The 21,395-nt window shown below is 40.2% G+C and overlaps 1 protein-coding gene across 1 annotated transcript in view; it reads left to right on the forward strand.

Annotated features, from left to right (window-relative positions):
- LOC114284557 (uncharacterized) overlaps positions 1-21,395 on the forward strand; it is a 55,482-nt gene that overhangs the window by 11,756 nt on the left and 22,331 nt on the right. The window lies entirely within an intron of this gene.

Genomic DNA, 21,395 nt, shown 5'->3' on the forward strand with positions numbered 1-21,395 from the left:
GATTCAATTCAACTATACTCCAGAAACTCCTCTGTCACATGTTTAACATCATTAGCTGTTAAAAAGTCGGTCTACCCCGTGCTGATTATGCTTGGTAGAGAAGATGCAAAGGTGAAGCGTTCCCTCACCCCGAATCCCACGCACTAGTTGTGTTTGCTAGAAGAATGGCAGTCTGCTTTTCATCAACTTTATTTGAAATCTATGTTTGGAATCTGAGTTATTAGGCAAAAGTGGCAATTATGTTTATCCTTGTCCTTAACTAAGCCAAAAAACCATCTTATCATACATTAGCTATTCTATTCTCCTTGATAGACACACATGGTATATCTGTTCGAGAATTTCTTCACACTAATATGTGGAATAAGGATCAATATGCAATTTTGAGCCCTATCTTAGAGACACTATTTTGTAATGTTTATTATCCCCACTATTTTATAATGGCATTACCAGAAGGGGAAAAAAAGAAAAGAAAGAAGTGTTAACTAACAAGATGATACATTGCATGCAATTTACATATACATATGGATGCACAAGTAATAAAAGCTAATACCCTCTTTGTGTACATAATACATATAGGTTAATATGATATGATAATAGGGTTAATTACACTAATAGCTCCTATAGTTTGGGACTCATGTCACTTTGGTCCCTGACTTTTCAATTGTGATACATTTGACCCTGAACTTTGAATCTTGTTCCAAATAAGGACAATTGAAAATATCATCAGATTTTTTGAGGGTAAAATCGTCAATTTGATAAAATATAAACTAATTTGACAAAAATAAATGTCAAAAAAATATTTTTAATTTTTAAAAAAATATTTTTATCCACCAATGATAAAATTATGTAAAATTAATAAAAATTACATGATTAATTTTTTTAAAATTAATTTTACATGATTATCATCTAAACACATAATAAAAATTAATTTGATAAAAAAATAAATAAATGTCTAAAAGATTTATCAGTTTTACATAATTTTATTTTTAGTAGCTAGAAATAATTTTTAAAAATTCAAAAATATTTGTTTGACATTTATTTTTGTCAAATTAGTTTATATTTTATCAAATTGACAATTTTACCCTTGAAAAATCTAATGATATCTTCAATTGTCCTTATTTGAAACAAGATTCAAAATTCAGGGTCAAATGTGTCACAATTGAAAAGTTAGTGACCAAAAGTGACATAAGTCCCAAACTATAGGGACTATTTGTGTAATTTGTCCATGATAATATGCTTCTCAGTTCTCAATATATCAACAAGAGCTCATGTGATATTAATTATTTCTCATTTTTACAATTGATATGAAGGGAAGAGATTAAGGAGAAAATGTATCATGCAACGTTGCTTGCGGTGATTAACGATTCAATATGTTTTATATATAGCATGTAATAGATGGTGTGTTTGAACCTCAAAGCTTATTTGATAATTAAAAAATATATTTACATGTAATAGATGGTGTGTTTAAATCTCAATGCTTATTTGATAATTAAAAAAAATATTTACGCATGTTTGAGTTACTTATATGTTTCGAAAAAATATTTGTTACTCAAAAATCATCTTATCCTCCCACCTAACAGACTTGCCGACTTATCAGATATAGAAGAACATTTGCCATTGAGACTCCAAGATTCTATAAGACCAAAAGCATGCTTTGGCTATTCTCATTAATAGATGCATAACAAAATGTAATCGTACTAGTGTGTCTATATCAGACACTACAAAAACTTTTAGAGATTAAAATTTAAAGGCAAAATTATTTTTTAAGAATCAAATATTTTTGTTGTGAAAAGCAGTGTTATTATATTTTCAACAATGAAAATTAAACATTAGTGATAAATTATTATTTTTTTGAGCTCAAATTATTTTGTACCTAAAAGTCTATTTTTTAGGGCCTGTTTGGTAATCATTTCGTTTTCAGTTTTCAGTTTATATTTACAAAAAAATTTTAAAAAATTGTCATAAAAACTTGTTTGATAATTTTCTTGGTTTATAAATGGTTGTCTCAGTTTATAAATTTGAGGAAAAAACGTAAATTCAAAAAATGAGTTTATGTTTTCAATTTTTAATTTTTTTTTCAATTAATTTTTTTTCAAATAATTTTTTTTCAATTTTTTTTTCAAATAATTTTTTTTTTCAATAATTTTTTTCAATTAATTTTTTTTTCAACAAATTTTTTTTCTATTAATCTTTTTTTTCAAATATTTTTTTCCCAATTAATTTTTTTTCAATTATTTTTTAATTAATTGTTTTTCATTTTTTTTCAAATAATTTTTTTTTCAAATATTTTTTTCCCAATTAAATTTTTTTTCAATTATTTTTTTAATTAATTTTTTTTTCAATTATAATGTGTGTGATCCCATTGTCATAAATAAAAATAAATAAATATAAATATTTTAGGTCTGAACAAACATATTTTTTAGTTTATGTTTTTAAAATTTTTTAAGCATTTGTTTAAACCAAATGCGATTGTAATTTATGTTTTTCTAAAAATAAACAAAAACTAATTTATAAAATTTTTGTAAACATAAACCAGAAACGTAAACATTACCAAACGCACCTTAGTAACAGTTTCAAAATTGTGTCGCTAAAGACCTTATTTTTGACTTTTCAAGATGACCTTTTAGCCATTATCCTCACGACGATAAAAATTAGTCCCTAAATGCCTTTTGTAACAAAATTTTAGTCTCTAAAACCCTTATTAAAGAAATTGAACTTTATTTCATTCAATGTCTAATACAGAGGATCTTTGTGCATTATATACATGTGATGTCATGCTGTAACCGTAACCACTAACTAACTGCCTAATCTAACCACACTTACAATGTACTAACTATAGTTCTAACAGATTAACAGCTGCAGGCTTCATTAAGGGCTGAAACTAAAGTTGCTGTGTGATGTAGCCTTGACGATGCTGCTACTGCTCTGTAGCTTGGCATGGTTACTGCTGCTGCTGCTCTGTAGCTAGGCATGGCTGGCTCTGGCTCTGGCTCAGATATCTTATCACTCCCCCCTTAAACTTTAGGGACAAGGAAGAGCCTAAAGTTTTCCTTGAAGATATTGAAACCTATAGATGGAAAGGGGTTTTGTGAGAATGTCTGCAATTTGATCAGTGGAAGCAAAATGGCAAATGATAAGCTTCTTGGCAGCTACTCTCTCTTTGACATAGTGGCAGTCAACTTCAATGTGTTTGGTCCTAGCATGAAAAACTAGATTGTGAGCCAAGGCTATAGCGGACATATTATCACACCAGAGAGTGGGCACAGAGACAGACACATAGAGCTCAACAAGAAGCATGCCAAGCCAGCTGAGTTCAACAAACACTTGAGCTAAGGCTTAGTATTCTGCTTCAGAAGATGATCTAGAGATTGTAGGCTACTTCTTAGCACACTAAGAAACAAGGTTAGGACCTAGAAATACACAATATCTTGTAGTAGATCTTCTATCAGTAACATTGCCTGTTCAATTTGAATCTGAGAATGCATTAAGAACAAGAGGACAAGGTGCCTTTAACATATCTAAGAAGTCTCTTGAGAGCTGTAAAATGACTTTCAGAGGATTTTGCAGGAATTGGCAGAGATGATTAACAAAAAAACTAAGATCTGGTCTAGTGATGGTCAGATATTGAAGGGCTCCCACTAAAATTCTGTAAAGACTGGGCTCAGAGAAAGAAGAATCATCACCAATAGAGGAAACAACCTTAGTTGCCATGGAAGAGGCATAGGACTTACAATCACTCATACCAGCCTTAGCAAAAATTTTTGAAGCATACTTTTGCTGGGACAAAACATAGCCTGAAAAAGAAGAAGAGACATAGATGCCCAAAAAATAATTGAGATCTCCCAATTCTTTCATAAAAAATGTAGCATGCATTTGTTGAATAAGAGTGAAGATATAAAGAGGATCACTACCAGTGAGAAGAATATCACCAACACAGACAAGAAGAATGGTAATGGAAGTAGATGTTTTCTTAACAAATAAAAAAAAAATTCAAAGACTAGGGATAAAATCATGAGAAAAAAAAAAGAAAAAAAAAAAGAGAGAGAGAAAGTGGAGAACCAAGCTCCTGGAGCTTGCTTTAAGCCATAAAGTGCTTTGTGAAGTTTACAAACAAGAGATGGATTAGAAGTATCAGTAAGACCCTATGGTTGATGCATACAAACTTCTTCTTCAAGTATGCCATGAAGAAAGGCATTCGAAATGTCAAGTTGCTTAATAGGCCAATGATGAGTGAAAGTAAGGCAGCGAAGAACTCTAATGGTAGGTTGTTTAGCAACAGGGCTAAAGGTTTCATAATAGTCCACCACTTCAGTTTAAAGAAATCCCTTAGCAACTAGCCTTGCTTTATATCTAGCTATGGAGCCATCTAAGTTTATTTTCAGTCGAAAGACCCATTTGCAGCCAATGGCTTGCTTGGTGGGTGGAAGAGAAACTAAAGGCCAAGTGCCTTGTTTTTGCAAGGCTTGATATTCCTCAAGCATGACAGCCTGCCAATCAAGAGAAGTAGATGCTTCTTGAAAGGACTGAGTTTCAATAGGATGAGCAGATGCCAGCAAACAAGCAGCAGAAGAAAATTTGGCTTTAGATTTGGTGAGCATGGAGTAAGAATTAGAAGATGAAAGAGGAGGAAGATTTATAAAAAAAAAAAAAAAAAAAAAAAAAAAAAAAAAAAAAAGAAGAAATGGGAATTTAAGGGGAAGTTTGTTGTGAAGGAATTTAAGGTGAAATGTGTTGTGAAGTACGGATGACAGAAGAAGGAGCAGCAGTGGATACAGGAGATACAGAGGTTGCTACTGTTGCTGCAGGTGGAGACAGCACCACTGCAGCTAGAGCAATAGGGGAAGAGACAAGTGCTGCTGGTGCAGAGACTAAAGAGAGGATGATGGAACATGAGAAGAAGACCAAAAGAATTATGTAAAGTAGTAAGATAAGACAAAAGAGAGGAAGATGGAACTGTTGAGGATGAAGAAGAAGGAAAAGACTAAAAATGAAAAGTAAGTTCATCAAACACAACATGTTTAGAGACATAGACCTTGTTGGTACTAGGATCAAAACACCTATAACCTTTAACAGAAGGTTGATAGCCTATAAACACACATGTAATAGATCTAGGTTGAAGTTTATGAGAGTTGTAAGGCTTGAGCCAAGGATAACATCTGCAACCAAAAGTTCTTAAGAACTGATAATTAGATTTTTAAAAAAACAAGACCTCAAAAGGCGTTTTGTTGAAAACACAGAGGTAGCAAGTGCATCAAACCAATAATTCAAAGGCAAATAAGATTGATGCATAAGAGTTATGGTTGTCTTAATAAGATGCCTATGTTTTCTCTCTACCACACCATTCTGGGTAGGTGTGTAAGCACAAGTTAATTAATGCTCAATGCCTTTTTGTTTGAAAAATTCTTGAAATGGAGTGCTACGATATTCACCCCCATTGTCACTTCTTAACACATGTAACTTGGTAGTGAATTATGTTTCAACAAAAGACTTAAATTCCAGAAACTTAGTGAATACCTCACTCTTATAATGAAGAGGAAAAAGCCAAGTGAATTTGCTAAAGTCATCAATGAACAACACATAGTATTTATAGCTTGAATAAGAAGCTGAAAAAGGACCCCATACATCAGTGTGTATAAGAGCTAGAGGTTTATTAACAGAGGAATTGGATAAGCTAAAAGGTAGCCTATGACTCTTAGAAACACAACAATGTTCACATAGATTGAGGTTTTATTAGTAGACAAATGACTATGAGTAAGAACATGGTGAAGCTTCCTGAAAGAAGGATGCCCAAGTCTAAAATGCCAATTAGGAGCAGCTTGAGTTGAAGTTGAACCAGGAGAAGAGGCCTGTGTAGAACAAGTCTTTGTGAAACAAGACAAGCAAACTGGAGAAGAAGTTGTAGAAGAAGAAGAAGATACAAGAGGATAAAGGCCATGAGAATAGGAGCCTCTATACAGCACCTTCTGAGTAGTCTTGTCTTGAATAACAATAGAATGTTCGTCAAAAGTAATGGTACAATGATTGTCTAAGGCTAATTGATGAACTGAAAGCAAGTTGGAAGAAATAAAAGGAACATAAAGCATGTTGGTGAGAAAAAATAGAAACTTAGGAGTGAAAAGTAAATCATTACCAGTATATGAAATAGGTAAGGTAGAATAATCACCAATAGCCACTTGATCATGTCCGGGACAAGATTGATATGTGGACAAATTACTCAGGTCATTGGTCATATGACTGGTGGCTGCTGAGTCCAATAACCAATTTGAAGCAAAGGAGGAAATAGATGATGGTGAAGTTATAGCTGGTGTTGCAGCCACATAGGCTTTGAGTGGCTATGAAGGATTGGGATGATTTGTCTAATTGGGATGATTTGTCTAATAAGAGAAGTCCATTCTGAACCAACAATCTATGGCAGAATGATTAGCCTTACCACAGATCTGACAGTTCACAGAACTGGAAATGTGACTTGTCCTACCACCTTTTTGATCCCTAGGATATTGATCCCTTGGATATTGATGACCTCCTCTGGTTGAAAAGGAACTAGACTAAGAACCAGAATGAGAAGAAGAAGAACCTTTATAGCCTCATCTACCTCTAGTGGAGTAACCTCTGCCTCGAGAACCTTTAAAGCCTCCTCTATAGCCTCTAGTAGCAGAATATGCAAAAGGAATTTCTGTAGTCTAAGAGTGTTTGAGAGAAGACTCAACATGGATGGACTCAAAACAAAGAAAAGCAGACAACTCTTCTAAGGAAATAGGGGCATATTTGGCCCTAATTGTGGTTCCTTTTCATCCACAAGTGACAAAGCTAAAGAAAACTGATCTGAAACAGCTTTGAATTGACTCAAATAATCTTCCATTGTAGAGCCTTTCTTAATAATTCGACTGAGTTTGTTCTTTAACTGATGAATGTGAGATCGAGAAAGAGATGTGAATCTTTGCAAGAACAGTCCAAACCTCAGAGCTAGACTGACAATGGATCATAAATATGTAAATAGATGATGATAATGTGGCTGATATACAGCTCAACAGATGAGCATCGACAGTGATCCACTGTGTATATGCAGGATTTAGAACTTCATGACTGTTGGAATCAAGAACAACTGAGAGAGGACATACCTCTGATTCATCAATGTATCCAAGAAGCTTTGTAGGTTTCAGAATATTATGCAATTGACGCTTCCAAACAATGTAGTTTGTTGCATCAAGCTTGGTTGTTACAAGAGCATTGAGATTGGAGATCAGCAATGTCAGATTTGAAGGTAAAGAAGGTAAAGAAGAGGAAGAACTAGAAGATACCGAGATTACTGTTGCAGAAGGGTTAGGGTTTGGAGTCACCATTAGAGGACCTTTGTTCGTAGGAGCTCTATAGCTTTGATACCATAAAGAAATTGAGCTTTATTTCATTCAAAGTTTAATACAGAGGATCTTTATGCATTATATACATGTGATGTAATGCTATCACCGTAACCACTAACTAACTGCCTAATCTAACCACACTTACAATGAACTAACTATAGTTCTAACAAATTAACAACTGCAGGCTTCATTAAGGGCTGAAGCTGGAGCTGCTGTGTGATTGAGCTAAAGTTGGAGCTGCTATGTGATGCAGCCTTGACTGTGCTGCTATTGCTCTGCAGCTAGGCATGGCTACTGTTGTTGCTGCTCTGTAGCTAGGCATAGCTGGCTCTGGCTCAGATATCTTATCACTTATATGTTGTAGTGAGGAGAGAAAAAATTCGAGAAAGTGAAACAGTAATTAAAAATGTGATACTTAAAAACCTTCTATAATTTTTAGTACAACATACAGTAAGTTGGCAATAGTACTGATCACACTCTTTCTTTTTTCACAAAGGTTAAAAAAAGATAAGACAAAATGACTAACGCATGCTGCTCTCTTTTTAATTACTGTAAACTCTTCCCATTAAGAGAACCTATAGTTGTGTGTGGCACTAACATTTCTTTTTTCACATCTTTGATTCAGTTAAGTAACTTGAAAAAGACGATTTAAGCTTTTCCTTTTAAGAGAATCTAATCCCAAAGTATTTGGTTGACTGGAAGAAGATCAGAGTGAATATCTTCACCTTCATATGTATAGTTACTTTTCCTTTTAAAGAGAATCTAATCCCAAAGTATTTGGTTGACTGAAAGAAGACCAGAGTGAATATCTTCACCTTCATATGTATAGTTACTTTTAGCATGATTTATTATTCTAGAGGAGCCATATTTTCAACAGTCAGGTCCCGTAAGTTTCTATAGTAAGAAGACAATACTGCCCCCTAATCAAATGTGATCAACAAACATAGGTTTTATATTGAAAATGCTAATATTATGAGTCTTTTGGTTTGTAATGAATGGATATAATATGTCATATCATTTTGTGAAGAGAGGCCTCAAGCCAAGCGAAAAGAAAAATTCGAACAAAAGATATATATTTGCCATTTGTAACCTCTTAACTACGGGCATATAGGACTTTTCACATACTCCGTGCCCTTCCAATTCAAAGTGTGCTCACACCAGATATCTGGAAGGAATCCCCACACAACCCACCCCCCCACATCCATGGTCGGGCAGTCCTTAAAGAGGTTCCTCAGCTCAGACCTTTTGCTTTACACTAGCTTTATCTTTATCATTTGACCCTCTCTTTTACCCCTTCTTTGAACAACTTCTCTATATATAGAGCCTTGCATCACAGCCTTTGTAGCAGAACAGAAGACAAATCACAACTTCCTTTTTTTTACCCTTTAGTTTTGTGTATAATACAGTTGTTTGTGTGAAGTTGATAGAAATGGCAACTCAGGCAGATTATCAGTTTTTAAAAGTTGTAGAGAAATCCTTTGGTCTAAAAGGAAATCAACCACCTCCCTACAAAGTTTATTATCTTCAGCAGGTGACTGAATTAGCTCCTCCTCCTCCTCCTCCTCCTCAGGCGGTGGCGGTGATCGATTGCTATGAAGCAGCAAAAAAGTATAACGGTGTTCTGCTTGTGGATTACAGTAGTAAGAGAAAACCAAAACCAGTTCGTGTGGGTCTGTAGGGGCTGTATGTATGTTTTGAATGCCTATGGGCTATCGATTTTAGTAGTTAAACATGGTTAATCTCTTGTATTATAGAAGTGTTATGTACTGTCTACAAGGCCTTTTCAGGGCTTTGTTGTTGCTGTACGATCTGCTACACTAGTGTTAATGAAGTTTGTGAGTTTAAAAAATCACTTTTTTGCTTCAGACTTTTTGGTCTATGATTCTTTTTTTTTTTTTTTCTTTTTTCTTTTTTAATTTGTATTAGAAATTTTTACTTTTTGGTCCGTCTAATATACAAGAATCTGAAAAGAAAATTCTAAAAAAATTTCATTAAAAAAAAAAATCTACTGGTTTTTACTTTTTTTTTTTTTTTTTTTTTTTGGTGTGTGTGGGGGTATAATAAAGTTTAAAATAGTAAAAACTGTCAAATTCATATAAAAAAACACTTCAGATATGAATTAATCTAATGATTTCATTTAAGTACAAATTTGATTAAAAACTTCATTAGACTGGTAAATTTGAGATAGTTTAAAAAAAAAATTGAAATGCCCTTAATTTAAGTAAAAATTTAAATAAAACTCAATTTGATATAAGTTGTCAATTTTATTAAACTTTATGAAATATCATTAAAAAAATTATCTATTCCATATATTGCACAAGTCATTTGTTAGTTTTGGAAAACACTATGGACCTTATACCTAAAAAGAAAAATGTCATAATTTTAAATTTTTAGAGTCATAATTAAAATAAAATAAAATAAAAAGTCATAACTAAACACAACATAAGCTACTGAAAAGCTTATGAGTGATAATAAAAATAATATTGTAATTAAAGAAAAAAAATTATCATAATTAAAGAAGAAAATGATATAATTAAGAATGCATATAATACATAATTTTTAAAGAGGTATATATTAAAATTTCCCGTTAGTTTAAAAAAAATAAAAAAATGAGTAATGCATATGGAATGCAACTATCATTTGTCCAACAAAAGAGAGAAAAAAAATTGGGTAAATTACACTTATACTCTGAGATTTGGATTTAATACATATCATATTCTGATGTTTGAAAAATTACACTAACTCTCTTATCTTTGTAATTATTTAAACGGAATGAAAATATTGAACTCATGCACTCTCTCTTTTCTTACTTTACTTTATTTTCTTTATTTTATTTCATTTACTTTGCTTTACTCTCTTTTTTCAATATAATTTTCTCTATTTTTCTGACCTGGTGGTGGCCAATACTATGTATAAGAAGAGGGGTGAACATTTGATAACCTTTAAAAGCGGATTAGTTAAGAGCCAAATAAATTACTTTTTAGTGAGAAAAGTAGACCACCTAAAATGTAATGATTGTAAGGTGATTCTTGAAAAGTGCTTGACTTCTCAATATAAGATTTTGGTACTAGATTTATATTTTGGAGGGCAATACCAAGCTAAAAAGGACTGTGAGCGTCGTAGGACGAGATGGTGGGACCTAAAAGGAGATAAACTAGAAATATTTAAAAATCGAATGGATAAGGAAGGTAGTTGGGATTTGGAAAATGATGCTAACATTATGTGGAACTCGATAGCCAATTGTATGAGAAAAATCTCAAGGGAAGTGTTTGAAAAGTTGAAAGGAACGAAACCCAACTCTAAGAAAACTTGGTGGTGGAGGGAAAAGGTTTAAGTGGTAGTTAAGGCAAAAAAAAATGCTTTAAAAAGTGGCAGAATGATAGAACTGAGTAAAACCTTAAAAGTTATAGATTGGCTAATAAAGAGATCAACAAAGTAATGAGAGAGGCTAAGTTGAGAGCTTATGATGACCTATACACTAGACTAGGTAGTAAGGAGAGAGAGAATAGGGTATACAAACTTGCTAAGATATGGAAGAGAAAAACAAGATACTTTAATCAAGTTAAATGCATCAAGAGTGAGGATTCTAAAGTATTAGTGAAGGATGAAGAGATTAAGGAAAGATGAAAGAATTATTTTGAGAAACTATTAAATGAGGAACATGGAGGTACTACAAAAAAGGAAGAAATAGCCAGTAATACAATAAACCAAAACTATAGGTTCTATTGCAAGATTAGGAACTTTGAAGTGGAGATTGCACTTAAGAAGGTGAAATTAAATAAGGCTTTAGAACCCGATGATATCTCTATTGAAGCTTGGAAGTGTTTAGGTAAAAAAGGAGTTGATTGGTTGACTAGGTTGTTTAGCAAAATTTTGTTGACTAGGAACATGCCAGATGAGTGGAGAAAGAGTATTTTAGTGCCAATCTATAAGAATAAAGGTGATGTCCAGAATTGCAACAACTATAGAGGAATCAAGTTAATGTGTCATATAATGAAAGTGTGGGAGAGGGTGATGGAATGTCGATTACGAGATATAACAGAGGTGTCAGAGAATCAATTTAGGTTTATGCCTGGCAAGTCAACAATGGAAGTGATCTATCTTTTGAGGAGAGTAATAGAAAAGTATAAAGAAAAGAAAAGAGACATTTATATGGTGTTTATCGACCTTGAGAAAGCATATGATAGAGTGCCCCGTGATATAATATGGTGAGTGTTAGAGAAAAAATGGGTGACAAAAGGTTATATTGATGTGATTAGAGACATGTATGAAGGGTGGTGACCACTATTAGATCACCAGCTGGAGAGACAAATGAATTTCTTATCACTATAGGGTTACACCAAGGATCTACCTTAAGTCCTTATTTTTTTGCTTTAGTTATGGATGAGTTGACGAGAAATATTCATGATGACGTGCCATGGTGTATGCTTTTTACAGACGATATTGTATTAGTGGATGAGACTACAGAAGGAGTTAACACAAAGTTGGAGATTTGGAGAAAAACTCTTGAATCTAAAGGATTCCGGATAAGCAGAACTAAGACAGAGTACATGGAGTGTAAATTTAGTAACAGTAACAATGAAAGCAAAGGAGAAGTGAAGATTGAGAACCAAGAACTGCCTAAGAGTGAACATTTTCGTTATTTAGAGTCGATTATCACAACAGCAGGGGAGATTGATGCAAATGTGGCCCATAGGATTAAGATAGGATAGTGTAAGTAGAGAAGTGCGTCTGGGGTGCTGTGCGATAAACGAATACCCATTAGACTAAAAGGTAAGTTCTACAGAACGACTATTAGACCAACAATGTTGTATGGGACGAAATGTTGGACAACTAAGAAACAACATATAGATAAGATGAGGATGCTAAGGTGGATGTATGGTAAGACTAGACAAGACAGAATTAGAAATGAATGTGATGATACTGTTTGTTCCAGGTGACGGGTCGGACTGATCCACGCTCCTCAAGCCTGTGTCCGAATGACCAAGCCCACTAGAAGACCTGCACAAGAGTTCAACGGGGAACGGGGAGTCCCCCAGTGAACCCTCCGACGAGCAAGTTAGAGAGAGAAGTAGAATGTAGAGATGAATTAGAGATAGAAAGCTTAACCTTGTTCCCGTCTTTGACGTCTGCTTATATCCTCTGGTAATCATTTCGTTGTCCCTTTCGACCTGTCACCTTGGCCGAAAGTCTATGCTCTAGCTTACCTTGTTCATGCTGAAGCCGTTTTATCCCGACGGAGAGGGGTTATCGCAATAAATGTTGTAAGGGGCTTCATTAATGGCGATGTGCAGTGGCAATAACTTTGCAAATCTTTGTCTGCTTATGTGACTTGCTCTTCTCTTGTCATGTGTCTTGATGTCATTGGTTCTCGTTGCTACGTGGGGCTTTAGCCATGCTGGACTTTAGTATTTGAGTTATGTATTGGGCCCTAAATGGTGAGCTATAATCTTTATGGGCTTACCCATGACAGTAGTCCCCCATTCCCAAATGCAGCTTTAATCCAACGAAGGGAATCATAAAGAAAACGAGGATTATGAGAGACCGGCCATAAGGCCGACCGAGAGGAGTGACCGACCATAAGGAGGGCCGACCGCGAAGGGTGGCTGAGTGAAGGGACCGACCATGAGGAAGGCCGACCGCGGAGGGTGGCCAAGCGAAAGGACCGACCATGAGGATGGCCGATCGCGAAGGGTGGCCGAACGGAGGGATCGACCATGAGGAGGGCCGATTGCGAAGGGTGGCCGAGCGGAGTGACTGGCCATGAGAAGGGCCGACCGCGAAGGGTGGCCGAACGGAGGGACCGACCATAAGGAAGGCCGATCGCGAAGGGTGGCCACGTAGAGGGACCGACCATGAGGAGGGCCGACCGCGAAGGGGGAGTGACGGTGCGCGGGGCTCGAAAGACGGCGGGGCACGTGGTGATTTGAAGTGGAAAAGACAGGGTAGAGGAAGGTGGCAGTGAATCGTGGTCGTACACGTGGCAGAATCCTGTAGTGGGGAAGGTTAGGCGTTGGGCAAGAAGTGAAACGATAGGTCATTATAGGGTGTCAAAAAGACAGTTTTGGCGGATTGTTGAAAATTTTCAAACTGGCGAAAATTAATTGTGACCCTTGGAATATAGGCAAGCCTTGGGCTTTTAGTATTATCCGTTTTACATATCTCTTTGCAAACAACCAAAATATTCCAAGTATAAGCTCCTTTGTGTCGAGTGATACCCCTTTGTAACATTTTGTGGACTATCTCGCACCAGCATCTGAAGCTATTCGCAGACACACAAGAGGGATGGCCCAAGAGGAAGCAACAACCGCGAGGATTGATCCATTGGGGGATGACAATGTGGTGGATTTGGCAAAACAATATCGCACGGAGCGTAGGGAGGGGGAGGGAGCGAGTCAGGCTGTGCGGGCTCGCCCCTGGACAATAATTTCGGATGCGAGACCTATTAGTCAGGTGGAACCAGACCATTGGCACACCAAACTAGATAGATCCATGCTGACGGCAGAGGAGTTTGAGGGAATAAGGAAGAAGTATCAAATTTCCTCGGAGATAGGACTAAGATTACCTACAACCAAGGAGAGGGAATCAGACGTGCGGCCGAGCAAATTTAGTCTGTACGAGGAGGCGTTGCGAGGGGGTTTGAGGCTACCTCTCCCCCAAGTAGTGGTGGAAGTGCTGAACAAACTAGACGCGGCGCCAGGGCAACTGATGTCGAACACATAGAAGATAGTAATGGCGTGCGCGAGTGCCTGGCCGCAGGCGACCGGAAGGACGTCGATGACAGTAGAGGAGTTCTTCTCCTACTACAAGGCCTCCGGTTAGCAGGAGACCTAGGTGACGCTGCAAGTGGTGGTGAGGCGAGGTCTGGTGGCGGGTCTTCCATCATCGGTGAAGGGGTGGAGACCGAGATGGGTCTTTGTGACGGAGAACGGTGGGCTGGGGTGCGCACAACGTGGAAGGTCCCCACCAAATCAGTCGAGCCTAAGTTGGGTGTTAAGGCCGAAGACCGAGTAAAGAAGGTGAGGGAATTGAGGGAAGAGAATGGGGTAAGATGGGATGAGTTGGTCCTGCCTTCAACGTTATTCGCCCTAAAATTAGGACCGCAACCGTTGGGGGAGGACCCAACAAGGGAAGAGTTTGAGGCGCAACGGAAGGCGGAGGAGGAGGAAAGGAGACTGTTCGCTCGAGCGGACAAGTACAAGGAGACACAGTTGGGGCCCACTCTAAAGCCGATCGCGAGAGAGCGAATCCGACTACGCTCGAAGCCGCTGGGAAGCAAGGATCTAGGAGGCTTTGAGCTGCGACCGCCCCCAGTGGATCCTCTGAAGGAGAGGAACAAAAAGGAGATGAAGACTTTGAAGAAGAAGAAGAGAGTGAAGGAGAGTGAGGGGGAGCCTGCCTTGAAAATAAGGAATGAGGTGACGGCGGAGGAGACCCCCGAAGTGGGGTTGGGGGAAGCAGCAAAAGGGGTAGAGAGTGGGGCGACTGGCCTTGAAGAACAAATGGAAAGTGGGGCGATCAGTACTGAGCAGAGGGCAGAGCCACAGCCTAAGGAGGGTCTTGCGTCCTAAGGAGAAGGAGAGAGGGCTGGGATGAAAACCGCCTTCTACCATGTCCCAGCAGTGTCTGGACCAGTGGAAGGAGAAGGGAGAGAAGCCAGGATGGCTGCAGATCGCCTCTTAGGGGTAGTAGAAGACGCAGCCGTGCGCTCGGTGGCTGGTTTTACTGAGGCAGAGCTGCTAAAGGGATTATGCTCTACCCAGATGGAGGCAACTGCCTTAGCAGGAGCCCTGTTGAACAAGGCGGCGGCGACAAAGGGCGAAGTGAGGAAGGAGAGGGAAAAGTTGGGGCAGTTAGAGGCCTAGCTTGAAAATTTCAAGAAGGAGAGTGCAAGCTGGAGGAAGACTGTGTGGAGTGCGTGTGCCAGGGGGTTGGAGGAGGCTCAGAAGGCGAAGAAGATGGGGGTGTTAGCGATGGTGCAGAGCAATGTTGCCAATCATGCCCATGCTGAGCTGCTCGCGGCCAAGTTGTAGCTGGAGGACGAACGCCGCAAGGTGGTGTCGCTCGAGTTCCAGCTGGTTGGCGAGTAGAAGAAGCTGGAAGAGGCCTAGAAAGCCTGCACTGTCGCCAACGAACGGTGGGATGAGGCGATGACTTATAACGAGGATCTGCGCGCCCAGTCGATCAAAGAAAAGGAAGAAGCAGATCTGAAGATCGCGGGATTGAAGAAGGATCTGGCAGACGAGCACGCCAGGGCAGCGGCAGAGAAGGCGGGGTTAGAGAAGAAGTTGGAGGGAGAAAAGACCAAGGCAGCCTCTGAAAGGGCAGCATATCCTGACTTATGCGTCGCAGCAGTAGAGCAGTTCAAGGGGTCTGCTGGCTTTCAGATGGCTGTCGATGCCGCGATCGCCAACAACTTGGCGAGAGGGGGGTCTGGGGGGTCTGGCCCGTCGGGGGCGACCGCTGGGAGTAAGAGTAAAGAAGAAGTGATCCAAAGCTTCCAGCGGTCGGATTTCTACAAACACGAGATGGCTGAGTTCTGAGACAGCGGCTGGAAGATGTTTAAACGCAAAGCAGAAGAGCTGTTCCAAGACTTAAACTTCAGCAGTGTAAAGATTGACGAAGACGACGTGGCCCAGACCCCCTTAGATGAGGGTGTTGAAGAAGAAGACCTCGTCTCAAGTAAAGAGGAATGATTGGTGTGAACAAAATTTGTACTCAGAGTTTTGGTTTTTTTTTTTTTTTTTTTTTTTGGAATTTCTGTAATAAACTTATGTATAAGTTTGTGAATGAATAAAATTATGAGTTGTGTTTGTGTTTTTATGCTATTGTCTGTATTGTTTGAGGAATGAAAGTGGTGACTTACACAGGGTTTGTGTATAAATTATTGTGAAGTTTAAAATGTAAGAAAATTTCAACGCAGAGTGAAGTTTAAAATGTAGAAAAACCTCAATGCAGAGTGAAGTTTAAAATGTAAGAAAACCTTAATGTAGAGTGAAGTTTAAAATGTAAGAAAACCTCAATACAGAGTGAAGTTTAAAATGTAAGAAAACCTCAATGCAGAGTGAAGTTTAAAATGTAAGAATGTTAAAAACGTGAAGTTATGAATCACGACCCAGCAAGGAGCCAGTCTGACTTGGAAAACGTTAAACTGGAATTTGACTAAGTATGGAAACTATGCCACAATCATGAAGTTGCAAGAATGGCCTTGTCCGAGCGTTTCATTCGTGCTCAGTTCAGGTTGAGCCATGATTAACTTGGTCGGGCTGTCTCTTCAAGTAACTCAGTCTGGCTGAGCTCTTCATGCTCAGTCTGATTGAGGCTTTAAGTGACTCAGGCTGGCTGAGCTCTTCATGCTCAGTCTGGCTGAGGCTTTATGTGACTCAGTTTGGCTGAGCTCTTCATGCTCTGTCTGGCTGAGGCTTGTTGTGCTCAGTCTAGCTGAGGCTTTAAGTGACTCAGTCTGGTTGAGCTCTTCATGCTCAGTCTGGCTGAGGCTTTAAGTGACTCAAGTTGGCTGAGCTCTTCATGCTCACTCTGGCTGAGGCTTTAAGTGACTCAGGTTGGCTGAGCTCTTCATGCTCACTCTGGCTGAGGCTTTAAGTGACTCAGTCTGGCTGAGTTCTTCATGCTCAGTCTGGCTGAGGCTTTAAGTGACTCAATCAGGCTGAGCTCTTCATGCTCAGTCTGGCTGAGGCTATTCACGCTCAGTCTGGTTGAGGCTTTAAGAGACTCAGTCTAGCTGAGCTCTTCATGCTCAGTCTGGCTGAGGCTTGTCGTACTCAGTCTAGCTGAGGCTTTAAGTGACTCAGTCTGGCTGAGCTCTTCATGTTCAGTCTGGCTGAAGCTTTAAGTGACTCAGTCTGGCTGAGCTCTTCATGCTCAGTCTGGCTGAAGCTTTAAGTGACTCAGTCTGCCTGAGGCTGCAAGTGACTTAGTTTGGCTGAGCTCTTCATGCTCAGTCTAGCTGAGGCTTGTAACTGAGTGCTGTAATCAAAACATTATTGAGGTACCACACAGATAATTGAGATATAAGATTGTTGTCGTGTAAAATGTCGCCCATTTGATCAGAAATTTACATCATGTGAGAGAAGAAGAAGAACATTCAAGTGTGTAGATTGCCAAAAAAGAAAATACAATAACTGATTAATACAAAAATAGGGATTTATTGAAAATAATGCTTCAAGTGTTTGGCGTTTCACGAATGGGGGAGGTCTCGGCCTTCCATGTCCTGAAGTCGATAAATGCCCGGACGAGGTCTGGCTTTGACAATGTAAGGTCCTTCCCACTTGGCTGCCAATTTTCCCTCAGCCGGATTTTTGGTGGCAAGGGTTACTTCGTGCAAAATAAGGTCCCCCACGGCAAATTCCTTCAGTCGGACTTTGCAGTTGTAATGTGTTCTCATTTTCTGTTGGTATGAGGCCCGTTTGACAGCAGTGGTTTCTCGAAGCTCTTCAATTAGGTCTAGGTCTGCCCGACGCAGCTCCTCAGTTAGTTCTGGATTCGGATGTAGAATTCTTGGGATAGGCAGACCGATTTCCACTAGGATGACCGCCTCAGCGCCGTATGTTAAGCGAAAGGGGGTCTCCCTAGTGGGACTTCGAGCGGTAGTGCGGTAGGCCCAGAGTACATTCGGTAATTCCTCAGTCCAGAGTCCCTTAGCAGCTTCCAGCTTAGTTTTGATGATCTTGAGAAGAGAATGATTGGTAACCTCAACTTGGCCATTGGCTTGGGGATGAATTGGGGAAGAGAAACATGGCTGGATTTGAAGTTCTGCACATAATTTCCTGAACTTGGCATTGTCGAATTGTTTGCTATTATCGGAGACGATGGCTTGAGGGATGCCAAATCTGCATACGATTGACTGCCAGATGAATCTGGTTGTGTTCCGCTCGGTAATTGTGGCAAGGGGTTCTGCCTCCACCTATTTAGTGAAGTAATCAATGGCGATAATGGCGAATTTGGTTTGGCCTCGACCAGTGGGCAATGGGCCAACTAGGTCGATCCCCCATTTGGCGAACAGGTAGGGACTGCAAAGTGTGATCAATTTTATAGGAGAAGCATGGAGGATGTTGGCAAAACGCTGGCACTTATCATATTTGAGCACGAAGTCTATCGTATCTTGATTGAGAGTAGGCCAGAAAAAACCAGCGCGAAGTATTTTGTGGGCTAAGGCCCAGGCGCCCGAATGATTACCACAGATACCCTCATGGACTTCCCTTATCACGTAGGTTGCTTAAGCAGGATTGAGGCATCGCAGGTATGGGCGTGAAAAATCGCGTTTATACAAGAGGCCGCTGACAAGAATGTAGTTGGACGATCGGGACCTGACTTTGGCGGTCTGCTATTTGTCGGCTGGCAATTCCCCCGTTGTCAGTAATAGAAAGATGTCGGTCACCCATGGAATAAGTTTATTTTGGAGGAAGTAGACTTGCTACTGAGTTGGGGAAATGGCAGGGTGGGCCAGGTACTTGAGGCAGACACCGTAGCTGAGGTCTGACTGATTTGCCGAAGTTAACTGAGCCATTTCATCTGCTTTGGAGTTTTTCGTCCGAGGGATGTGTTTAATGTGGAAATTATTGAAGAGGCGAGCAAGAGGGAGTGCGATATCCCTATAAGCCCGTATTGTGTCTTCCTTGGCATCGAATTCCCCCATGATTTGTCCGACAATGAGCTGGGAATCGCTGAACACTTGGATGTGGCTGACACTAATGTCTCTGGCGAGCTGAAGACCTGTGATCAATGCTTCATATTCAGTCTCATTATTGCTTGCATTGAACAAGAAGCGGAGAGCACATTTGAAATAACCACCCTCAGGGGCGGTGAGGATGAGACCATCCCCACTGTCTTTTTTGCGAGATGATCTGTTGGCATTGAGGGTCTAAGAGTGGGGGTCCTCTGGCTCGGTGGGGAGTAGTAGGGGCGGAGGAGCTGTGGTTGAAGCTGGATTAGTGAATTCCAGGATGAAATCGGCAACAGCCTGCCCTTTAATCGTCGTTCGAGGCCGGTAGGAGATGTCAAATTGGCTGAGCTCGACCGACCATTGCATAAGTCTTCCGAAAAGCTTTGGTTGTTGCATTATCTTCTTCAATGGTTGGTCAGTGAGGACCACTATGGAATGGGCTTGGAAGCAAAGATGGAGTCGTCTGGAGGTGGTGACTAAAGCCAAGTTCTAACAATGGGTAATTTTGTTCCGCGCCTCTGAGAGCCCGACTGATGTAGTAGACCGATCGTTAGACAGAGCTGTCTTCCCTGATGAGTGCTGGACTGACTGCGGTGTTTGACACAGCTAAATAGAGAAAGAGGGGTTCGCCCGTGATTGCCTGAGAAAGTATGGGGGGTTGGCCATGCACTGTTTCAACTGCTGAAAGGCCTCTTCGGACTCTGTCGTCCACTCAAAAGTTTGCCGAAGAACTTTGAAAAATGGGAGACACTTGTCCGTTGCGCGAGAAATAAAGCGGTTGAGGGCGGCAACTCGGCCAGTAAGCCTCTGAACCTCATTAACCGTTCTGGGTGACTGCATTTCAATTAAGGCCTTGATCTTTTTGGGGTTAGTTTCGATGCCCCGCTGACTGACCATGAAACCCAAGAACTTTCTAGATTCTACGCTGAAGGCGCATTTCTCCGGATTGAGCTTCATTTGATGCTTTCGTAGAGTGGTGAAGGTCTCTCGCAAGTCAGCCAAATGATCAGTGGAGAGCTTGCTCTTGACTAGCATGTCGTCGACATATACTTTCATGTTCTGACCTATCTAGTGATGAAAGACGGCATTGACCAACCGTTGGTAAGTGGCTCCAGTATTTTTCAACCCAAATGGCATCACACGGTAATGGTAGGTGCATCAGTCGGTGATGAAGAAGGTATGTTCCTGGTCAGACGGGTGCATCAAAATTTGGTTGTATCCAGATAAGGCATCCATGAAACTGAGCATTTGATGGCCAGCCGTGGCGTCAACCAATAGATCTATGCGAGGAAGATGATAGCTGTCTTTGGGGCAAGCTCGGTTGAGGTCGGAGTAGTCGACACAGAGTCGCCATTTACCATTGTTTTTACGACCCAGAACCACATTCGACAGCCATCTGAGATAGTCCACATTTGTGATAAACTGTGCCTCAAGGAGCTTATTTACTTTAGAAACAATAAGGTTATTGCGCTCCGGGTGAAAAATGCGCTGCTTCTGGCGGATGGGTCGGAAATTGGACTTAATGCTGAGACGGTAGGTGATGAAGAAGGGGTCAAAACCTGGCATGTCGGAGTGGGTCCAGGAAAATACGTCGTTGTGCTCAATCAGGAGGGCGGTGATGTCGGCCTTGACCTGAGAGGATAGTTGACTGCCGATCTTGGTTGTTTTTGCCGGGTTGGTGGGATCGATAAGGACCTCGACAAGCTCTTCAATTGGTTCCCCCCTAACCAGCTCGTCCTCATCTCTAACGTCAAGTCCTTCAATGATCATGCCCTCCTTGAGCTTGACCTCTTTAAGTGAGGCAACATAATATTCCCTGGCCACAGTCTGCTCTCCCCTGACCATGCCGACCCCAAGATCGGTGGGGAAGTTGATGGCAAGATGGAAAGTGGATGTGATAGCTTGGAAGGCATTTAGGGCGGTGTGGCCGAGGATGATGTTGTGGGCGGAGGGACAGTCGATGACCAGAAAAGTAAGCAACTTGGTGGTCTACCGTGGGTATTCTCCGATGGTGATGGAAAGATCGATGGAACCGATGGAGGTCACCCGGTCCCCAGTGAAACCGACCAACGGAGTTTGGAGAGGAGATAGACTTTCTTCCCCGATCTTGAACTGGCGGAAGGCATTTAGGAAGATGATGTTTGAAGAACTGCCATTGTCGACGAGGACCCGTCTGACTTTGTAATTGGAGAGGAGAGCAGAAATGACGAGGGGTCGTAATGGGGGTAACGGATGCCTGTGCGGTCGGCTTTCGTAAAGGTGATGGGCTCTATCCACTGCTTGGGCTGTTTTGGAGGGCGGTCTAATGTGGCAACTTCTTTGTCTAAGCCTTGTCTTATTTTTCTGAGTTCTGC

This window comes from Camellia sinensis, chromosome 6 (genome assembly GCF_055761805.1).
Source record: "Camellia sinensis isolate YWXY chromosome 6, ASM5576180v1, whole genome shotgun sequence".
In the NCBI taxonomy this organism is placed as follows: domain Eukaryota; kingdom Viridiplantae; phylum Streptophyta; class Magnoliopsida; order Ericales; family Theaceae; genus Camellia; species Camellia sinensis.